General features: G+C 45.2%; 1 long non-coding RNA gene across 1 annotated transcript in view; it reads left to right on the plus strand.

The window, feature by feature from the left end:
• LOC133561185 (uncharacterized) overlaps positions 1 to 22,639 on the plus strand; it is a 180,678-nt gene that overhangs the window by 75,997 nt on the left and 82,042 nt on the right. The window contains exon 3 of the long non-coding RNA XR_009808602.1: positions 15,205 to 15,296. This is a non-coding gene — a long non-coding RNA (uncharacterized LOC133561185). The remainder of the gene's footprint in view (positions 1 to 15,204; positions 15,297 to 22,639) is intronic.

The following is a 22,639-nucleotide window of genomic DNA, read 5'->3' on the forward strand; positions in this document are numbered from 1 at the left end:
AGGAGAAAACAGGTCTAAATAGGAGCGGGCTGATTGACACCAGGTGTGGCCGGGTGCCAATCAGCCGCAGCTGAGGAAAACAGCGCTCAGGGAGAAAGACAGGAGCGCTGACAGGAAATACTACACACACAGAGGAAAAAACTAAAACACAAACAAACTGCCAGGGGCAAGCCTGACATTCCCAACTGAATAAAAAAAATAATGGGCTCCAGCAAAAAGAGAACTTTTCTCTTTTTCAGCGGTTATTACTATCTACGTCACTATTTTTTTTAAATACCTAATACCGGTGTCATATATGTCATATGTAAAATAAAAAAGGCCTATGCCAAATATTGCCCCGATAATCAGTCGATCCCTAGCATTTGAGGTAGATGTAGGACATCACCACCGAGTGCCTTTCTATTTCAAACACAGTCCACCATCAAGAAAGTTGCTCTCTGATTCGATCGCCGCAGGTACATCAGCCGCTCCTCCCTCCTCCGAAGGCATCAGCTTAACACTTCGGTACAGCGTTAGCCTGTTTTCTGAACATCCTGCTGGGACAAGATGTCCACCCCCCGGGGGAAAGGGGCGATCGTCAGTCATTTCGCACTCATTCCCACGTAGGCGGTGACCGCTTTTGTTTGTCCACATCCCGCTGCCATGTCGCCTCGGGGCGCAACACGACGGAATCCCCCTCAGCCACCCCGACAGAAGAGAAAAAAAAGGGAAATGCAAAAGGAACGGGGAGCATGAGGCGTGCTCGGAGGGAGGTATCACTTGGGGATTTTTTCCGGAGGACCAGCCGCTTCACGCCAAAGGACTAAGGTGCATTAATATTGGATCGTGCATCATCTTGCCTGGACACAGTCCAACGGGTAGCGAGGAATCACGTCCGCGCCGCACGCCAAAACGGATAAATAAATAAATCCCAAAGTTAAAGGTCAACAAGAAGACTTGAGAACGGTGGGCGTGCGTTGATTGAATCGTTCACACATAACATGTTTAATGGGGCGGCATAGCTCGTTTGGTAGAGCGGCCGTGCCAGCAACTTGAGGGTTGCAGGTTGGATTCCCGCTTCCGTCATCCTAGTCACTGCCGTTGTGTCCTTGGGCAAGACACTTTACGCACCTGCTCCCAGTGCCACCCACACTGGTTTAAATGTAACTTAGATATTGGGTTTCACTATCTAAAGCGCTTTGAGTCACTAGAGAAAAGCGCTATATAAATATAATTCACTTCACTTCACTAATGCAACTCTTAAAGACAGCCGCCTTTTGGGATGTTATATACAGCTGCATCTCGCCGGGTCACTGGCATTCGTGAGTGACAAGAAGAAAAGCGCTGACTGGTTTGGCTCACCTGTTGGTTTGAATTTTTAGAGCAGTGGTTCTCAAATGGGGGTACGCGTACCCCTAGGGGTACTTGAAAGTATGCCAAGGGGTACGTGAGATTTTTTTTTTAATATTCTAAAAAGCGTGGACATCGGGGGTGGTACCTCCTGGATTGGCAGACCGGGGTGGTGGTCCCTCTCTTTAAGAAGGGGGCCTGGAGTGTGTGTTCCAACTATCGATGGGATCACACTCCTCAGCCTTTCCCGGTAAGGTTTATTCAGGTGTACTGGAGAGGAGGCTACGCCGGATAGTCGAACCTCGGATTCAGGAGGAACAGTGTGGTTTTCCTCCTGGTCGTGGAACTGTGGACCAGCTCTATACGCTCGGCAGGGTTCTTGAGGGTGCATGGGAGTTTGCCCAACCAGTCTACATGTGCTTTGTGGACTTGGAGAAGGCTTTCGACCGTGTCCCTCGGGAAGTCCTGTGGGGAGTGCTTAGAGAGTATGGGGTATCGGACTGTCTTATTGTGGCGGTCCGCTCCCTGGATGATCAGCGTCAGAGCTTGGTCCGCATTGCCGGCAGTAAGTCGGACACGTTTCCAGTGAGGGTTGGACTCTGCCAAGGCTGCCCTTTGTCACCGATTCTGTTCATAACTTTTATGGACAGAATTTCTAGGCGCAGTCAAGGTGTTGAGGGGTTCCGGTTTGGTGGCCACGGGATTAGGTCTCTGCTTTTTGCAGATGATGTGGTCCTGATGGCTTCATCTGGCCGGGATCTTCAGCTCTCGCTGGATCGGTTTGCAGCCGAGTGTGAAGCGACCGGAATGAGAATCAGCACATCCAAGTCCGAGTCCATGGAAAAGGGTGGAGTGCCATCTCCGGGTTGGGGAGGAGACCCTGCCCCAAGTGGAGGAGTTCAGGTACCTAGGAGTCTTGTTCACGAGAGGGGGAAGAGTGGATCGTGAGATCGACAGGCGGATCGGTGCGGCGTCTTCTGTAATGCGGACGTTGTACCGATCCGTTGTGGTGAAGAAGGAGCTGAGCCGGAAGGCAAAGCTCTCAATTTACCGGTCGATCTACGTTCCCCTCCTCACCTATGGTCATGAGCTTTGGGTCATGACCGAAAGGATAAGATCATGGGTACAAGGGGCCAAAATTAGTTTCCTCCGCTGGGTGGTGGGTCTCTCCCTTAGAGATAGGGTGAGAAGCTCTGCCATCCGGGAGGAACTCAAAGTAAAGCCGCTGCTCTTCCACATCAAAAGGAGCCAGATGAGGTGGTTTGGGCATCTGATCAGGATGCCGTACGAACGCCTCCCTAGGGAGGTGTTTAGGGCACGTCCAACCGGTAGGAGGCCACGGGGAAGACCCAGGACACATTGGGAAGACTATGTCTCCCGGCTAGCCTGGGAACGCCTCGGGATCCCCCGGGAAGAGCTAGACTAAGTGGCTGGGGAGAGGGAAGTCTGGGCTTCCCTGCTTAGGCTGCTTCCCCCGCGACCCGACCTCGGATAAGCGGAAAAAGATGGATGGATGGATGGTATTCTAAAAATAGCAACAATTCAAAAATCCTTTATAAATATATTTATTGAACAATATTTCAACAACATATGAATGTAAGTTCATAAACTGTGAAACGAAATGCAACAATGCAATATTCAGTGTTGAAAGCTAGATTTGATTTGGTGAGACGTGGCATAGATATGTTCTTCCAGGGATGCGTCGGACAAAAACACAGCGTAAGGTAAGAATTAAAGTATTTATTAAATTAATAAGAGGGCTAGGAACAAAAACACTGGAGCTAAGCAGAAAGGCCAACAAAAAGCGCTAGCATGGAAAGCTACGAAAACAAACGGAAACACAAACACTTGGCATAAAGGCACAAAAAGAAAACAAAACCAGCATGAAAGCTAGGAATAAAATAAAATTAAAGTACCAATGATTGTCACACACATACTAGATGTGGCGAAATTATTCTCTGCATTTGACCCATCACCCTTGATCACCCCCTGGGAGGTGAGGGGAGCAGTGAGCAGCAGCGATGCCGCGCCCGGGAATCATTTATGGTGATTTAACCCCCAATTTCAACCCTTAATGCTGAGTGCCAAACAGGGAGGTAATGGGTCACATTTTTATAGTCTTTGGTATGACTCGGCCGGTATTTGAACTCACGACCTTCCGATCTCAGGGCGGACACTCTAACCACTAGGCCACTGAGTAAAAGCATAGCGTGAGATTTAGCGAGTAATAGTAGGGAAAACAAGTCATCAAACGTTGCGTGAAAGCAAACTAGGATCCGAGACTGAAGAACAAAAAGGGGCAGGCTTATATAAGGCAGGGATCAGTAGAAACAGGTGTGCGGGAACCGAGAGTAGCAGGTGGAAATAATAGGGAGCCATGGTGACAAAGCAAACAGGAAATAAGGAAGTCCAAACAGGATGTGAAAAAAGGAACAAAGCAACAATATGTGGTGATCCGACCAACGGATCACAACAGATTTCTTTTTTTGTGAAGAAATGTTTAGAATGAAGTTCATGAATCCAGATGGATCTCTATTACAATCCCCAAAGAGTGCACTTTAAGTTGATGATTACTTCTATGTGTAGAAATCTTTATCTATAATTGAATCACTTGTTCATTTTTCAACCAATCAATCAATCAATGTTTATTTATGTAGCCCCAAATCACAAATGTCTCAAAGGACTGCACAAATCATTACGACTACAACATCCTCGGAAGAACCCACAAAAGGGCAAGGAAAACTCACACCCAGTGGGCAGGGAGAATTCACATCCAGTGGGACGCCAGTGACAATGCTGACTATGAGAAACCTTGGAGAGGACCTCAGATGTGGGCAACCCCCCCCCCCTCTAGGGGACCGAAAGCAATGGATGTCGAGCGGGTCCAACATGATACTGTGGAAGTTCAATCCATAGTGGCTCCAACACAGCCGCGAGAGTTCAGTTCAAGCGGATCCAAGACAGCAGCGAGAGTCCCGTCCACAGGAAACCATCTCAAGCGGAGGCGGATCAGCAGCGTAGAGATGTCCCCAACCGATACAGGCGAGCGATTCCATCCTGGGTCTCGACTCTGGACAGCCAGCACTTCATCCATGGTCATCGGACCGGACCCCCTCCACAAGGGAGGGGGGGAACATAGGAGAAAGAAAAGAAGCGGCAGATCAACTGGTCTAAAAAGGAGGTCTATTTAAAGGCTAGAGTATACAGATGAGTTTTAAGGTGAGACTTAAATGCTTCTACTGAGGTAGCATCTTGAACCGGGAGGGCATTCCAGAGTACGGAAAACGCTCTATATCAACAAGTTTTTAGCTATTTTTATATATTTTTTCTCCAAATAGTTCAAGAAAGACCACTACAAATGAGCAATATTTTGCACTGTTATACAATTTAATAAATCAGAAACTGATGACATAGTGCTGTATTTTACTTCTTTATGTCCTTTTTTCAACCAAAAGTGCTTTGCTCTGATTAGGGGGTACTTGAAATAAAAAAATGTTCATAGGGGGTACATCACTGAAAAAAGGTCGAGAATTACTCTTTTAGAGGACTGTTTTTCAGACTTAAAAGCAAACTATATTCAGGTCCTCTGCAGTGGACATTTGTTTTTTGTTTTTTTTCCTTTGTTTGGGACTGAAAAACAGCCCTGTTATGCAAAACATAGAAGTCCACCGCAGAAGATGCTTGTTCTCGGGAGGATAATCAATCAATCAATCAATCAGTGCTTGTTTATATAGCCCTAAATCACAAGTGTCTCAAAGGGCTGCACAAGCCACAATGACATCCTTTGGTCATATCCCACATCATGACAATGAGAAACCTTGTAGAGGACCGCAGATGTGGGTGACTCCCAGCCCTCTAAGTGAGACCGGATGCATGTCTTGTTGATAATTATTTGCCGGCAGCCGTGACTCTCATGTTGTTTTAATGATAAACTGTCTAGTGATTGCTAGCCTCGCATTTCTCCGGGTCCATGTATCTACGTCTATTCTCTTCTCGAGGATAGTGAGAGTGAAGGACTAGAAGAGAAATAAAAAAAAGACAAGGGCAGTGCGAGCGATTCAGATGTTATTGGACACATTTACTAGGATAATTCTGGAAAATCCCTTATCGCTTAATCGCTCTAGCTGCTGGTGGCCATGATTGTAAGGTTTACAATCATGGCCACCAGCAGCTAGAGCGATTCGGACCGAGAAAGCAACAATTTCCCCATTCATTTGAGTGAGGATGAAAGGTTGTAGAGCTCCTCGCCTCCTCACATTGTTTACATTGTAAACAATGCGTGACGTCACGCGCACATCGTCTATTCTCTTCTCCAGTTACATTAGTGACGTAACAAGCGAGTGACCCTTTTCACAGACAAACCTGGCACTCGTGTACAGGCGAGCGGTCCACCCCAGGTCCCGACCCTGGACAGGCAGCACTTCATCCATGGCCACCGGCCGGACCTCCTCTCTCCACAAGAGAGAGGAGGGCAGAGCAGAAAAGAAAAGAAACGGCAGATTAACTGGCCTAATTAGGGGGGTCTATTTAAAGCAGGGGTCACAAACTCAATTTACCTGGGAGCCACTGGAATCAGAAACTGGGTGACGCTGGGCCGCGAGAAAATATTTCTTAAAAAAATCTAACATGCACTTTTTTAATGAATTCACCTTCTTTGAATGGCTTTCCCGCCCTAGCAACATACTTGCCAACTCTCACCATCTTTCCGGGAAACACCCGAATGTCAGTGCCCCTCCTGACAATCTCCCAATTCTCCTGGTTTTCACTCGGATGACAACATTATGGGCGTGCCGTGATGGGCACTGTCTTTAGCGTCCACCTTTCCACCATACAAACAGTCGCATATTGTGTGATGCTTTTCCAGACCCACGGAGGTGACTGCAAGACATACTTGATCAACAGCCATGCAGGTCACACTGAGGGTGGCCGTATAAACAACTTTATCTCGGTTATAAATATGCGCCACACTGTGAACCCACACCAAAGAAGATTGACGAACACATTTTGGGAGAACATCCGCACCGTAACACAACATAAACACAACAGAAGAAATACCCAGAATCCGATGCAGCTCTAACTCTTCCGAGCGGGCATGTATATTGTAGCCCGGAAGAGTTAAGGCTGCATGGGATTCTGGGTATTTGTTCTGTTGAGTTTATGTTGTGTTACGGTGCGGATGTTCTCCCAAAATGTGTGTGTGTCATTCTTGTTTGGTGTGGGTTCACAGTGTGGCACATATTTGTATCAGTGTTAAAGTTGTTTATACGGCCACCCTCAGTGTGACCTGTGTGGCTGTTGATCAAGTATGTCTTGCAGTCCCCTTGCTGCGTCGACTGAAGCCAAATACAACATGTGGCAGGGCTGGCACGCTTTTTGATCAGGTTGTAGAGGATGCTAAAAGTAGTGCCTCCACGGTGCCCCCTTAATGTTGTTGTTACGTTGAAACACGGGAGAATGATTTCCCCTGGAGAGGAACTGAAAAGCGAGGATGAAAGATTCGTGGACGAGGATAGTGAGAGTGAGGGACTAGAAGAGAAATTAAAAAAAAAGACAAGGGCAGTGCGAGCGATTCAGACGTTATTGGACACATTTACTAGGATAATTCTGGAAAATCCCTTATCGCTTCGTCGCTCTAGCTGCTGGTGGCCATGATTGTAAAGTTTACAATCATGCCCACCAGCAGCTAGAGCGATTCGGACCGAGAAAGCAACAATTTCCCCATTCATTTGAGTAAGGATGAAGGGTTGTAGAGCTCACATTGTTTACATTGTAAACAATGTGTGACGTCACGCGCACATCGTCTGCTTCTTCCGGTACAGGCAAGGCTTTTTTATTAGCGACCAAAAGTTGCGAACTTTATCTTCGATGTTCTCTACTAAGTCCTTTCAGCAAAAATATGGCGATAACGTGAAATGATCAAGTATGACACACAGAATGGACCTGCTATCCCCGTTTAAATAGGAACAACTAATTTCATCCATCATCCATCCATCATCTTCCGCTTATCCGAGGTCGGGTCGCGGGGGCAACAGCCTAAGCAGGGAAACCCAGACTTCCCTCTCCCCAGCCACTTCGTCTAGCTCTTCCCGGGGGATCCCGAGGCGTTCCCAGGCCAGCCGGGAGACATAGTCTTCCCAACGTGTCCTGGGTCTTCCCCGTGGCCTCCTACCGGTTGGACGTGCCCTAAACACCTCCCTAGGGAGGCGTTCGGGTGGCATCCTGACCAGATGCCCGAACCACCTCATCTGGCTCCTCTCGATGTGAAGGAGCAGCGGCTTTACTTTGAGTTCCTCCCGGATGGCAGAGCTTCTCACCCTATCTCTAAGGGAGAGCCCCGCCACACGGCGGAGGAAACTCATTTCGGCCGCTTGTACCCGTGATCTTATCCTTTCGGTCATGACCCAAAGCTCATGACCATAGGTGAGGATGGGAACGTAGATCGACCGGTAAATTGAGAGCTTTGCCTTCCGGCTCAGCTCCTTCTTCACCACAACGGACCGGTACAACGTCCGCATTACTGAAGACGCCGCACCGATCCGCCTGTCGATCTCACGATCCACTCTTCCCTCACTCGTGAACAAGACTCCTAGGTACTTGAACTCCTCCACTTGGGGCAGGGTCTCCTCCCCAACCCGGAGATGGCACTCCACCCTTTTCCGGGCGAGAACCATGGACTTGGACTTGGAGGTGCTGATTCTCATTCCGGTCGCTTCACACTCGGCTGCGAACCGATCCAGCGAGAGCTGAAGATCCCGGTCAGATGAAGCCATCAGGACCACATCATCTGCAAAAAGCAGAGACCTAATCCTGCGGTTACCAAACCGGAACCCCTCAACGCCTTGACTGCGCCTAGAAATTCTGTCCATAAAAGTTATGAACAGAATCGGTGACAAAGGACAGCCTTGGCGGAGTCCAACCCTCACTGGAAATGTGTCCGACTTACTGCCGGCAATGCGGACCAAGCTCTGGCACTGATCGTACAGGGAACGGACCGCCACAATAAGACAGTCCGATACCCCATACTCTCTGAGCACTCCCCACAGGACTTCCCGAGGGACACGGTCGAATGCCTTCTCCAAGTCCACAAAGCACATGTAGACTGGTTGGGCAAACTCCCATGCACCCTCAAGAACCCTGCCGAGAGTATAGAGCTGGTCCACAGTTCCACGACCAGGACGAAAACCACACTGTTCCTCCTGAATCCGAGGTTCGACTATCCGACGTAGCCTCCTCTCCAGTACACCTGAATAAACCTTACCGGGAAGGCTGAGGAGTGTGATCCCACGATAGTTGGAACACACCCTCCGGTCCCCCTTCTTAAAGAGAGGAACCACCACCCCGGTCTGCCAATCCAGAGGTACCGCCCCCGATGTCCACGCGATGCTGCAAAGTCTTGTCAACCAAGACAGCCCCACAGCATCCAGAGCCTTAAGGAACTCCGGGCGGATCTCGTCCACCCCTGGGGCCTTGCCACCGAGGAGCTTTTTAACTACCTCAGCGACCTCAGCCCCAGAAATAGGTGAGTCCACCACAGATTCCCCAGGCACTGCTTCCTCATAGGAAGACGTGTTGGTGGGATTGAGGAGGTCTTCGAAGTATTCCTTCCACCTATCCACAACATCCGCAGTCGAGGTCAGCAGAACACCATCCGCACCATACACGGTGTTGATAGTGCACTGTTTCCCCTTCCTGAGGCGGCGGACGGTGGTCCAGAATCGCTTCGAAGCCGTCCGGAAGTCGTTTTCCATGGCTTCCCCGAACTCTTCCCATGTCCGAGTTTTTGCCTCCGCGACCGCTGAAGCTGCACACCGCTTGGCCTGTCGTTACCTGTCCACTGCCTCCGGAGTCCTATGAGCCAAAAGGACCCGATAGGACTCCTTCTTCAGCTTGACGGCATCCCTCACCGCTGGTGTCCACCAAGGGGTTTTAGGATTGCCGCCCCGACAGGCACCAACTACCTTGCGGCCACAGCTCCGATCTGCCGCCTCGACAATAGAGGTGCGGAACATGGTCCACTCGGACTCAATGTCCAGCACCTCCCTCGTGACATGTTCAAAGTTCTTCCGGAGGTGGGAATTGAAACTTTGTCTGACAGGAGACTCTGCCAGACGTTCCCAGCAGACCCTCACAATGCGTTTGGGCCTCCCAGGTCTGTCCGGCATCCTCCCCCACCATCGCAGCCAACTCACCACCAGGTGGTGATCGGTAGAAAGCTCCGCCCCTCTCTTCACCCGAGTGTCCATAACATGAGGCCGCAAATCCGATGACACAACTACAAAGTCGATCATGGAACTGCGGCCTAGGGTGTCCTGGTGCCAAGTGCACATATGGACACCCTTATGCTTGAACATGGTGTTTGTTATGGACAATCCGTGACGAGCACAAAAGTCCAATAACAAAACACCACTTGGGTTCAGATCCGGGCGGCCATTCTTCCCAATCACGCCTCTCCAGGTTTCACTGTCGTTGCCAACGTGAGCGTTGAAGTCTCCCAGTAGGACAAGGGAATCACCCGGGGGAGCACTTTCCAGTACTCCCTCGAGCGTTCCCAAAAAGGGTGGGTACTCTGAACTGCTGTTTGGTGCGTAAGCACAAACAACAGTCAGGACCCGTCCCCCCACCCGAAGGCGGAGGGAGGCTACCCTTTCGTCCACCGGGTTGAACTCCAACGTACAGGCTTTGAGCCGGGGGGAAACAAGAATTGCCACCCCAGCCCGTCGCCTCTCACTGCCGGCAACGCCAGAGTGGAAGAGGGTCCAATCCCTCTCGAGAGAAGTGGTTCCAGAGCCCTTGCTGTGCGTCGAAGTGAGTCCGACTATATCCAGCCGGAATTTCTCGACTTCGCGCACTAGCTCAGGCTCTTTCCCCCCCAGTGACGTGACGTTCCACGTCCCAAGAGCTAGCTTCTGTAGCCGAGGATCGGACCGCCAAGTGCCCTGCCTTCGGCTGTCGCCCAGCTCACAATGCACCCGACCTCTATGGCCCCTGCTATGGGTGGTGAGCCCATTGGAGGGGTGACCCACGTTGCCTCTTCGGGCTGTGCCCGGCCGGGCCCCATGGGAACAGGCCCGGCCACCAGGCGCTCGCCATCGTGCCCCACCTCCGGGCCTGGCTCCAGAGGGGGGCCCCGGTGACCCGCGTCCGGGCGAGGGAAATCTGGGTCCATGATGTTTCTTCTTCATAAAGGTCTTCGAGCTGCTCTTTGTCTGATCCCTCACCTAGAACCTGTTTGCCTTGGGAGACCCTACCAGGGGGCTTTATGCCCCCGGACAACATAGCTCCTAGGATCATTGGGACACGCAAACTCCTCTACCACGATAAGGTTGCAGCTCAGAGAGGAGCAACTAATTTCAGTAGGCCTTTAAGTTTCATTCTGAACATTACATTTATTTATAAAATTATCGATTGAGGCTTGCAAAGATGTATTATGTCAGCGAGCCTCCTTTCGCAGGACTGTCACATGACTCTGTCACGTGACATAAGCAGTAGCGACGTTTGATTCCATTTCACCAATCAAACAAGCACAAAGTACAGCTAAAGGAAGCTGAAATAGGTCAGTATGTTGAAAGTGTATAATAAAATAGAGACCTATTTACTTGTTTGATAGGTATCGGAATGTTCCCAAAGAATACAATTATATTCCGTTACATGACGTTTGAGAGAAATTCAGAACAGAAACCTCCTAAAACAGTTGACTAACAAATCGATCTTTGTTTATGTCCCTGATGAGCCTAATAACCACAAGTGTCATTTAACCATACTCAAAGTATACCAACAACATCAAAAAGCAGGGTAAAGTTGTACTTATCTGTTAGGCGCCATAGCTTGAATGTTACGAGCCCTGGTTTATTAGTAGCATTTTATTAGCCCGTGGAAAAAGTTAATGTTGATATTTACCTCAGAAGGGCCGCAAATAGAAAAGAGGCATTACATTTTTTATTTAAATTGTATTTCTTTGGTGTTTTTTCAAAGTTGATTTTGCATTATTAAGTTATATAAGTGTTGTTAAAGCAAATCAGTGTAGCCCACTGAGCAAGAATTAACGTTTTATTCATGCACTTTCTTTATGCTACTTCAAGGCTTGAATGTTTGATTCATTCATTATTGTTATTTTGTTTTGAAATGTATTATTAGCCTGTGGAAAAAAAAATATTTTGATATTTACCTCAGAAGGCTGCAAATAGAAAAGAGGCATAGCGGTATAGCTCGGTTGGTAGAGTGGCCGTGTCAGCAACTTGAGGGTTGCAGGTTCGATTCCCGCTTCTGCCATCTTAGTCACTGCCGTTGTGTCCTTGGGCAAGACACTTTACCCACCTGCTCCCAGTGCCACCCACACTGGTTTAAATATGTAACTTAGATATTGGGTTTCACAATGTAAAGCGCTTTGAGTCACTAGAGAAAAGCGCTATATAAATATAATTCACTTCACTTCACTATAGGTGGGAAGCGAACCTGCAACCCTCAAGTTTATGGCACGGCCGCTCTACCCACTATGCCATGCCGCCCCTAAACACATCAAACACAACAGAACAAATACCCAGAACCCCTTGCAGCACTAACTGTTCCGGGACGCTACAATATACACGCCCCTGCTACCACAAAACCCCGCCCCCACCAACCCCGCCCACCTCATTATTCTATTTTCAAATTTTTTAGCCTGTGGAAAGAGTTAATGTTGATATTTACCTCAGAGGGCTGTAAATAGAAAAGAGTTTGCTACTCCATTTACATCTAATAGAGCTAAACAAGCTGAAATGACCACCATTGCTGTCACTGTCACGCCCAGGAAATCAAGTTTTGTTTTGGTCCTGTTATGTTTTGTTGTTTGGACATTCAGTTTTTGCTCTTGCACTTCCTTGTTTTCTTTGTTTCCATGGCAACTCATTAATTTTCACCTGGCCCTCATGTCACACCCCTGTCCTCAGCCCTCACACCTGTTTGTAATGATCATAGTTATTATTTAAACCACAGTTACCTAGTAGTCAGTCTGGCAACTTCACCTTACCCACGTATACCTCAACTCCTTCATGCCATTCCATGCTGTTTGTTTTTTTCCACGCCACGTAAGTTTTGCTATTCATGCCACAGTGCAAGTGTTTTTGTTCATGTTTATAGTTTGAAACCTTTGTACTAGTCTTTTGTTTTTTCATTAGCCAAGTCTCCTCTCCGCCCTTTGTTGCCTTTTTTTTTAGTTTTCTAGATTATTCAATAAAAATGTACTCACGTTCACGTCTCGCTCGTGCCAACTATTCTTTGCGCCACAGAAACAACCCACGTCCAAGTCCTTCTTTGACAATTGCCACCTGGTGTACAAAAGGCGCATGGCAACTACAACTTCACATGTGGCCGTGAAAGTAGAAGAAACGGAATTATTCGTCAAATCAGACTAATTTAGTGCATCGAAACTGACTTTAAAAAGTGACAAGACGCCAGACAAGGTGGCAAAAAAACAAATATTCAATGATAACTTTCAAACTAGTAAAAATAACTTGTATATAATGTGCTGTCATCTGTGTTAGTAGAAATGTTCGCATTTCAGCATAAGGATTTTCTACTTCAAATTCTACTTCAAGCTGGAGAAAACATGTTGCAGTACATTGAATATGATTTGTTACACACACACACACACACACAACAATTGTAGTACAAGAACCATATTAAAAACTAAATAAATAAAAAGTTACTCAATCCTTCAGTACTTTTTCTTAGGGAATAATTACTTACCATTACACAATTATTTTGATGACTACTTTTTTTATTTTACTTGAGTCATATTATTCTAAAGTAACAGTACTCTTGGGTACAATTTTTGGGTACTCTACCCACCTCAGCCCATGTGACAAATATTTACTACTTATACACAAACAGCTTTGCTCAAGTCCACCACTGTAGTCAATACGTTCCTTTTTCTTTTGCTCCATCCTCTTGTTGTGGGGCAGACTGGCTCGTACAGGTACATGCATTCTAAAATCGTGCACTGTTGCTATTAGAACGTAGCGCAGATCTGGGCAAAATGCGTCCCGTTAAGATTTTCAATCTGGCCCACCTGACATTCTACATAATTTTTTTTAGACCTTTATCATCAAAACTGTCGCCACCCTTATGATGTGCAGTGCTGTTTTTAAATTACAACGTCTTGAACTATAGAAAGTGTTTCAATGGTTGAAATCTGTGCTTTTGAGTGTTATGAGAGTTATTACGGTAATCTACGTCAAAGTAGCTCAAACCAGGAACAAAGTGTGGGCGGGGTTTGTTTTCAGAGCAGCCAGCTCGAAACGCTTGTCAGAAAAAGATACAAAAGCAGATTTTTACAACATATTTCTGCATAAAAGTGATAATATATCATATTGTAGGTGTTAATTACACTTTGTATTCATATTTTGCGGTTTGTTACATTTTGCTTGATTGTAAAAGATGTCTGTTGAGGAGATGGTCTGAGAAGTAAAAGATGTTCATATGTTGTTAATATTCAGTGTTTTATTGTTCATAGTTAAATTGTAAATAACCCATTTTTTTTATTTTAGTGTGCATTTTTGGTGTCCCATTTAGTTAAAAACTGTAAAGTTTCATTCCGTTTTTTTGAGGTGGTTTGTTTTTAGAATTCTATCAGATATTGTGACTTTTGGTATGTGTTCCTGAAAAGAGGGAATCAAACACATACTGGACAGCAGATTTGTACAGCTGAATATGTGCATATAATTTATTGGCCCCAAGACGCATTTTCTCTCTCAATGTGGCCCCCGAGTCAAAATATTTGGCCAACTCCGACGTAGCGTATAGTTTGAACTCCATATTGAAGCGCCAAGACTCATACATGGCTGACGAGGAGAAGATGGTCGCAATTTAAGACCACCCTCAAAACGCCGACTTTCAAAAAGTTTGAAGATGGTCAGTAAAACATAATCAACCCAACATTTTGACCGAAGCACCATGTAATATAAACCACAAGGAACTGTTTTAAATATAGAAACAAACATAATATAACCCCTTTTAATCTATCATACGTCATTTTCTTTTTGTTTTTTGGACACTCAGTGCCTGTTTGTGCACTTACTGGTTTGTTTTGTTACCATAACAACTCATTAGTTTTCACCTGTCCTCATGTCTCGCACCTGTTTTCACTGACTATGTCACTGCTGTTTAAGCGGTCTGTTTCTGTTCTTCGTCCTGACAAAATCACCGTCTATCACCGTATCCCACCTTCTACCACCATCTATCACCCTCGATACCTCTACTCACGTCATGCCGTGTTTCATAGTTCCATGCCAAGTAAGTTTTGTTTATAGTTCATTATTCATACCATAGTGCAAGTTTTTGTTTGTTTTTATTAGTCAAGTTTGTTCTCCGCCATTGTGCGCGCCTTCTGTTTGCTCCTGTTTTTAAGTTATAGTGTAAAAATAAATGATGTATTTACATCCAATCCAATCCACTTTATTTATATAGCACATTTAAACAACAATAAGGTTTCCAAAAGGCTGCACAGCCATGTTAAAAACAATATTAAAAAAAAACAATATTATGCTCCACCAATGACTGAATAAAAACAAAAAATAAATAAATATAAAACCAAAAACATTCAGGTCTTGCCCGTGCCAACTTTCCTTTGCCTTCTGGAAAAACAAACCCCAAAGTCCACTCAAATCGCTTTGCACCTCGGGAAAACAATCCAAGTCTTAGTCCTGACACAAAGACACTACAGGGATACCTCTGCACATTTGGCCATGGTTTAGCTTAGCATAACAGCTTGAAGCCGGGGATAAAATCCACAGAGTGTATATTATTTAAAACTGCCTTTAATCTCACCCTCCCAGCATTTAGTAGCAAAGTAATAATGTGTTGTGTTAACCCCCGCTGACCCACGAACATTCTACGCAGGCTGTTGGTGAATTATTATTACGCATCATGCGGCGATGGAGGCCAACTACAATCAGCCGGAGCAGCGGTGGACCTTCACCTTAGACTTTGCGGTAAGAGTGCAAATTGATTTTTGGTACATTGCGACTAGGGATGATACTCGAAACCGGTTTTCCCGGTTGTTCGATAAGAAAAGAACCGAGTCCTCGGACTCGAACCCCTTTTTGATAACCAGTACCTGTTATCGAGACCACTATAGTAAAGAAAAAGAGTTGGTTCTTTATTCGAATCCGTCCCGACTAGGGGTGGGCAATATCGCAAATTAAGGTATCGATACCGGCCAGTATCGCCGATACCGATACCGGAAGTGTCGTCATCTGATGGGGGGGGACTTCGGGGTATCGATACTTTTGAAAAACTAATTTGTACTTTTGCCTTTATCAATCAATCAATCAATGTTTACTTATATAGCCCTAAATCACTAGTGTCTCAAAGGGCTGCACAAACCACTACGACATCCTCGGTAGGCCCACATAAGGGCAAGGAAAACTCACACCCAGTGGGACGTCGGTGACAATAATGACCCAGTGGGACGTCGGTGACAATGATGACTATGAGAACCTTGGAGAGGAGGAAAGCAATGGGTGTCGAGCGGGTCTAACATGATACTGTGAAAGTTCAATCCATAATGGATCCAACACAGTCGCGAGAGTCCAGTCCAAAGCGGATCCAACACAGCAGCGAGAGTCCCGTTCACGGCGGAGCCAGCAGGAAACCATCCCAAGCGGAGGCGGATCAGCAGCGCAGAGATGTCCCCAGCCGATACACAGGCAAGCAGTACATGGCCACCGGATTGGACCGGACCCCCTCCACAAGGGAGAGTGGGACATAGGAGAAAAAGAAAAGAAACGGCAGATCAACTGGTCTAAAAAGGGAGTCTATTTAAAGGCTAGAGTATACAAATGAGTTTTAAGGTGAGACTTAAATGCTTCTACTGTTGATTGATTATCATAATAATACAACACAGGACAACGATTTAAGTCAAAAAGTAAAATATTTATTACAAAAGTAATATCAATAGCAATAAAGTAATGCAAATAAGGTGCAAACAACTACTGAACCAGGCTTGTTGCCTCAAAACACACAAACACTTAAGGTAAATAACAAAACTCTAGTTATTGAACAAAGTGGTAAACATGAACGCAAAACAAAAGAACTGAGAAATTCAAATAAAAAAGTAATAATATCAATTACAATAAAGTAAGTAGTGCAAATAAGGTGAAAACAAATCCTGAACTTGGCTAGTCGCCTCACAACACACAAGAACTTAAGGGAAAAAAAAGAAAACACTAGTTATTAAACAGTTGTAAAAATGAACACAAAACAAAAGAACTGAGAAATTCTTATCGTTATTTTAGTGCAATAAAATACTTTACAGTTTACAACCAAGACATTAAGTCGCACTGGAAACGCACGCAAGTGTGTGTGTGTGTGTGTGTGTGTGTGTGTGTGTGTGTGTGTGTGTGTGTGTGTGTGTGTGTGTGTGTGTGTGTGTGTGTGTGTGTGCGCGTGTCCGAGTGAACCTCGGAGCGAATTATACTGATGTGTGTGCGCGAACGCACCGAGCGTCATGTTAATTGTATTTATTTTATTTTATTTTGGGTTGAAAATGAATTTTTTAAAGTGTTTTTAAATCTCGTTCGCGACCCATCACTAGGGAGGAGGGTGGAGTGGTGAGGAGCGCTGCGCTGCGCTCACATTTTTAAAAAAATCGGAGTGATTTGCTTAATTTGGCGAAGTATCGATACCATCACGCCAGTATCGATACGATACCGATACTCACCAAGTATCGATAGTATCGATACTTGGTATCGATACGCCCAGCCCTAGTCCCGACCAGAAATGCTCCGAGAGACATCACAAGAAACGACGTGACGTAGCTCAGTCATTAGGCGCAGATAGCGAAAGCAGGAAAACAACGGACGGGAAAAAGCGCTCCAAGGTGTAATAAAGTTCAAAACAAAAGACATAATTCAATGAATAACTTTACTGAGAGATTTGAGCAGGGTACAAACACATGACTGACACTTTTACGACCAACCGGAAACATAGCAATCAGGCCAGCAACGCACCTCCTTTAAGGCAGCTGTCGCAACCTTCTTAAAGCAACCGCAGCACATACATATATATATATATATATATATATATATATATATATATATATATATATATATATATATATATATATATATACATATATATTAGAGATGCGCGGTTTGCGGTCTCATCCACGGAGTCCGCGGATAAACCGCGGGTCGGGCGCTTGACATGACGAAAAAATAGATTTTAATTAGATTCGGGCGGGTGGCGGTTGAACCATCCGGAAATATTTGATATACATGGTTCTGTGACCTGTATTCTTTGCCATTCAAAGAGCCATTTAGAACCCATGTCATAAAGCGAAGAAGACAATAAGAGACGCTATTATTCTCTTGAATGACTGCCGGCAGTCACCCAGGTAATAAGTATTAGGGCGTGTTTTGAAGCCAATGGCTTTGTCGCCTACTACAACATGTACGATCTACTTGTCAGTCCAGCAACATGTTGTGTGTGGCTTCCGCGGCAACACGCACACGACTGCAAGGCATACTGGGTGACACAGAGTACACTAATGGTTGTGATATAAACAATTTTAACACTCTTAGTAATATGCGCCACGCTGTGAAGCCACACCAATTAAGAACGACAAACACATTTCTGGAGAACATCCTCACAGTAACACAACATAAACGCAACACAACAAATACCCAGAATCCTTCGTATTCGTGACAATTCCTGACTATTTTATACACCCCGCTAGCAGGTAAGGTGGGCGGGGTTGGGGGCGCGGGGTTGTAAAACATATTCAGGAAGTGCCACGGATACAAAGGATTCTGGGTATTTGTTGTGTTGCGTTTATGTTGTGTTACTGTGAGGATGTTCTCCCGAAATGTGTTTGTCAATCTTGTTTGGTGTGGCTTCACAGCGTGGCGCATATGAGTAAGTGTTAAAGTTGTTTATATCAACAACCATCAGTGTACTCTGTATCACCCAGTATGCCTTTCAATCTTGTACGTGTGATTCCGGAAGCTGCACACAACGTGTCGCCGGACTAACAATCGGTTCGTACATGTTGTTGAAGGTGTCTAAGGCAATGTCTTCACAGCACGCCCATACTCTTGTCATCAGGATGAACGCTATTGGGTAGTTGCGAGAACGTCAGCGGCCCCAATTATCTTCATTACTCTGTAAAACAGGTTTAAATAGCGCTGTGAGTGGTGAAGGCGGTCGACCTCTGATGTATTTCAGCGGGCACGGTCCTGATAAAATGTTGGTTCGGGTGGACGGCGGGTGAATGACGACTTTGGTGATGCGGATGATATAATTGCCTATCCGCGTATCTCTAATATATATACAACATAGCCCCCTTTTTTAACTTTTGTTTTGCTTTCCTTGTAAACAAAGCAAAAATCACACTGTATAAGTGTTGTCAGTCTAATTATAAATAATGCAGACGAGGCGTGTTGGCTGACTTCTTGACGTTTACTGCCGGGTGACGACATGCAACAACACTTTTTGAGGCTACCGTGCATGCTCGCCACTCCTGTTGCATGCTGGGTAGTGTAGTTGTTATATTCCCTAACTCAGGGGTAGGGAACCTGTGGCTCTTTTGATGACTGCATCTGGCTCTCAGATAAATCTTAGCTGACATTGCTTAACACGATAAGTAATTAATAATTCCGCTGGTTATTACAGTGTTCAAAATAACGTTGAAATTATAAAACATTCTATCACACCTGTTCAAGATGTCTCAATAATGGTAAAAAGTATTATATTTATTATTGGTTAACTTTAGAATAACAGTGTTATAGTATAATAAGAGACTTGCTATACTCTCAAAATGTTGCTCTTAAAAATGCATGTATTCAATCAATCAATCAATGTTTGCTTATATAGCCCTAAATCACTAGTGTCTCAAAGGGCTGCACAAACCACCACGACATCCTCGGTAGGCCCACATAAGGGCAAGGAAAACTCACACCCAGTGGGACGTCGGTGACAATGATGACTATGAGAACCTTAGAGAGGAGGAAAGCAATGGATGTCGAGCGGATCTAACATGATACTGTGAAAGTTCAATCCACAATGGATCCAACACAGTCGCGAGAGTCCAGTCCAAAGAGGATCCAAGACACAGCAGCGAGAGTCCCGTTCACAGCGGAGCCAGCAGGAAACCATCCCAAGCGTAGGCGGACTAGCAGCGCAGAGATGTCCCCAGCCGATACACAGGCGAGCAGTACATGGCCACCGGATCGGACCGGACCCCCTCCACACGGGAGAGTGGGACATAGAAGAAAAAGAAAAGAAACGGCAGATCAACTGGTCTAAAAAGGGAGTCTATTTAAAGGCTAGAGTATACAAATGAGTTTTAAGGTGAGACTTAAATGCTTCTACTGAGGTGGCATCGCGAACTGTTACCGGGAGGGCATTCCAGAGTACTGGAGCCCGAACGGAAAATGCTCTATAGCCCGCAGACTTTTTTTGGGCTTTGGGAATCACTAATAAGCCGGAGTCCTTTGAACGCAGATTTCTTGCCGGGAAAACAATACAATCGGCAAGATAAGATGGAGCTAGACCGTGTAGTATTTTATACGTAAGTAGTAAAACCTTAAAGTCACATCTTAAGTGCACAGGAAGCCAGTGCAGGTGAGCCAGTACAGGCGTAATGTGATCAAACTTTCTTGTTCTTGTCAAAAGTCTAGCAGCCGCATTTTGTACCAACTGTAATCTTTTAATGCTAGTCATGGGGAGACCCGAAAATAATACGTTACAGTAGTCGAGGCGAGACGTAACAAACGCATGGATAATGATCTCAGCGTCTTTAGTGGACAGAATGGAGCGAATTTTAGCGATATTACGGAGATGAAAGAAGGCCGTTTTAGTAACGCTTTTAATGTGTGCCTCAAAGGAGAGAGTTGGGTCGAAGATAATACCCAGATTCTTTACCGTGTCGCCTTGTTTAATTGTTTGGTTGTCAAATGTTAGAGTTGTATTATTAAATAAAGTTCGGTGTCTAGCAGGACCGATAATCAGCATTTCCGTTTTTTTGGCGTTGAGTTGCAAAAAGTTAGCGGACATCCATTGTTTAATTTCATTAAGATACGCCTCCAGCTGACTACAATCCGGCGTGTTGGTCAGCTTTAGGGGCATGTAGAGTTGGGTGTCATCAGCATAACAGTGAAAGCTAATACCGTATTTGCGTATGATGTCACCTAGCGGCAGCATGTAGATGCTGAAGAGTGCAGGGCCAAGGACCGAACCCTGGGGAACTCCACACGTTACCTTAACGTAGTCCGAGGTCACATTGTTATGGGAGACACACTGCATCCTATCAGTAAGATAAGAGTTAAACCAAGACAGGGCTAAGTCTGACATACCAATTCGTGTTTTGATACGTTCTAATAAAATATTATGATCGACGGTATCGAAAGCAGCGCTAAGATCGAGGAGCAGCAACATGGATGACGCATCAGAATCCATCGTTAGCAATAGATCATTAGTCATTTTTGCGAGGGCTGTCTCCGTGGAGTGATTTGCCCTGAAACCGGATTGAAAGGTTTCACATAGCTTGTTAGACGCTAAGTGTTCATTTAACTGCTCCGCAACAATTTTTTCAAGGATTTTTGAAATAAAGGGAAGGTGAGACACCGGTCGGTAATTTACCATGAGGTCAGGATCGAGGTTAGGTCTTTTAAGAAGAGGATGAATAACCGCTTTTTTGAATGCTAGGGGAACAGTGCCCGAGGAGAGTGATAAGTTTATAATATTTAGCACTGATGGACCTAATAATACAAAGAGCTCCTTGATCAGTTTCCCAGGAAGAGGGTCAAGTAAACATGTTGTCTGTTTTATTCCATTTACACGTTGTAACAATTCCTCTAATGTTATTTCCTCAAAACGAGAGAAACTATTTTGGAGGGCAGTATCCGCCGTATATACAATCGTGTCAGTGTTAATAGAACCCCGTTGTAGCTGGGACGCATTGTCTTTAATCTCCTTTCTAATGACTTCAATTTTCTTACTAAAGAATTGCATAAAGTCATCAGCTGAGTGGGTTGAGCTACTGGAAAGAGTCCCTTGTTGGGTTAGCGATGCTACCGTACTAAACAAAAATTTAGGATCGTTTTTATTACGGTGGATGAGATTTGAGTAATATTTAGCTTTAGCTAAGGTAAGCATGTGTTTATAGGTTATTAAACCATCACTCCATGCTTGATGGTGCACCTCAAGTTTAGTCGTGCGCCATTTGCGTTCCAGCTTTCTACATAATAATTTCTGAGCTCTAGTTTCTTCTGTAAACCACGGGGTGCGCTTTTTTGGAGCCTTTTTTAACTTTAGCGGTGCTATGTTATCAATGGTTTCGCGCAGGGCGTCGTTCAAGTTGTTAGTGAGGTTATCAATAGAGCCCACATACTTTGGGAATGGTGCCATTACCGAGGGCAGTAGGTCAGCAAGAGTTGTCGTTGTAGCTGTATTAATGTTGCGGCTGCTATAGCAGTTATTATTATTATTAGTTTGACGAACATGCGTCTGAACCTCGAATTTTATAAGGTAATGATCGGACAATACTTTAGTATACGGGAGTATCGTAACTTTGGAAACGGTGATGCCCCTGACAAGCACTAGGTCTATCGTATTACCGTTGCGATGCGTGGGTTCATTTATTATTTGTGTGAGACCACAGCTATCAATTACAGTCTGGAGCGCTACGCACGGTGGGTCCGATGGGGTATTCATATGGATATTAAAGTCCCCCATTATGATTATATTATCGGCGTGTGTCACTAGATCAGCAACGAACTCTGAGAATTCATTAATAAAGTCCGAATAGGGCCCTGGGGGGCGGTAGATAACAGCCAGGTGTAGAGGCAGCGGTGTGACAGACCTCATAGTAAGCACCTCAAACGATTTATATTTATTATTTATGTTAGGACTAAGGTTAAAGTTTTCGTTGTATATTAGTGCAACCCCCCCACCCCTTTTGAGCGGACGGGCAATATGCGCATGTGTAAAGTTAGGAGGACATGCCTCATTTAGCGCAAAAAAGTCGTTTGGTTTAAGCCAGGTTTCGCTGAGACCGATGACGTTAAGATTGTTGTCTCTGATAATATCATTAACTAACAACGTTTTAGGACACAATGATCTTATGTTTAAAAAACCTATATTATAGGTAGTGGGCTGTTTTAGGGAGTTTTTGATCAAATTATCCGTAGTAGCAATATTAATAATGTTGTGTTTATTATGCCCGGTGCATTTAGTATAGTTACGACCATATCTAGGAATTGATACGACAGGAATTTTCCGATTGTTTGATTGTTGCTTTGATAAACTGCACGCATCATAGTTAGCCACCTCA

Source organism: Nerophis ophidion, linkage group LG10, assembly GCF_033978795.1.
Source record: "Nerophis ophidion isolate RoL-2023_Sa linkage group LG10, RoL_Noph_v1.0, whole genome shotgun sequence".
In the NCBI taxonomy this organism is placed as follows: Eukaryota; Metazoa; Chordata; class Actinopteri; order Syngnathiformes; family Syngnathidae; genus Nerophis; species Nerophis ophidion.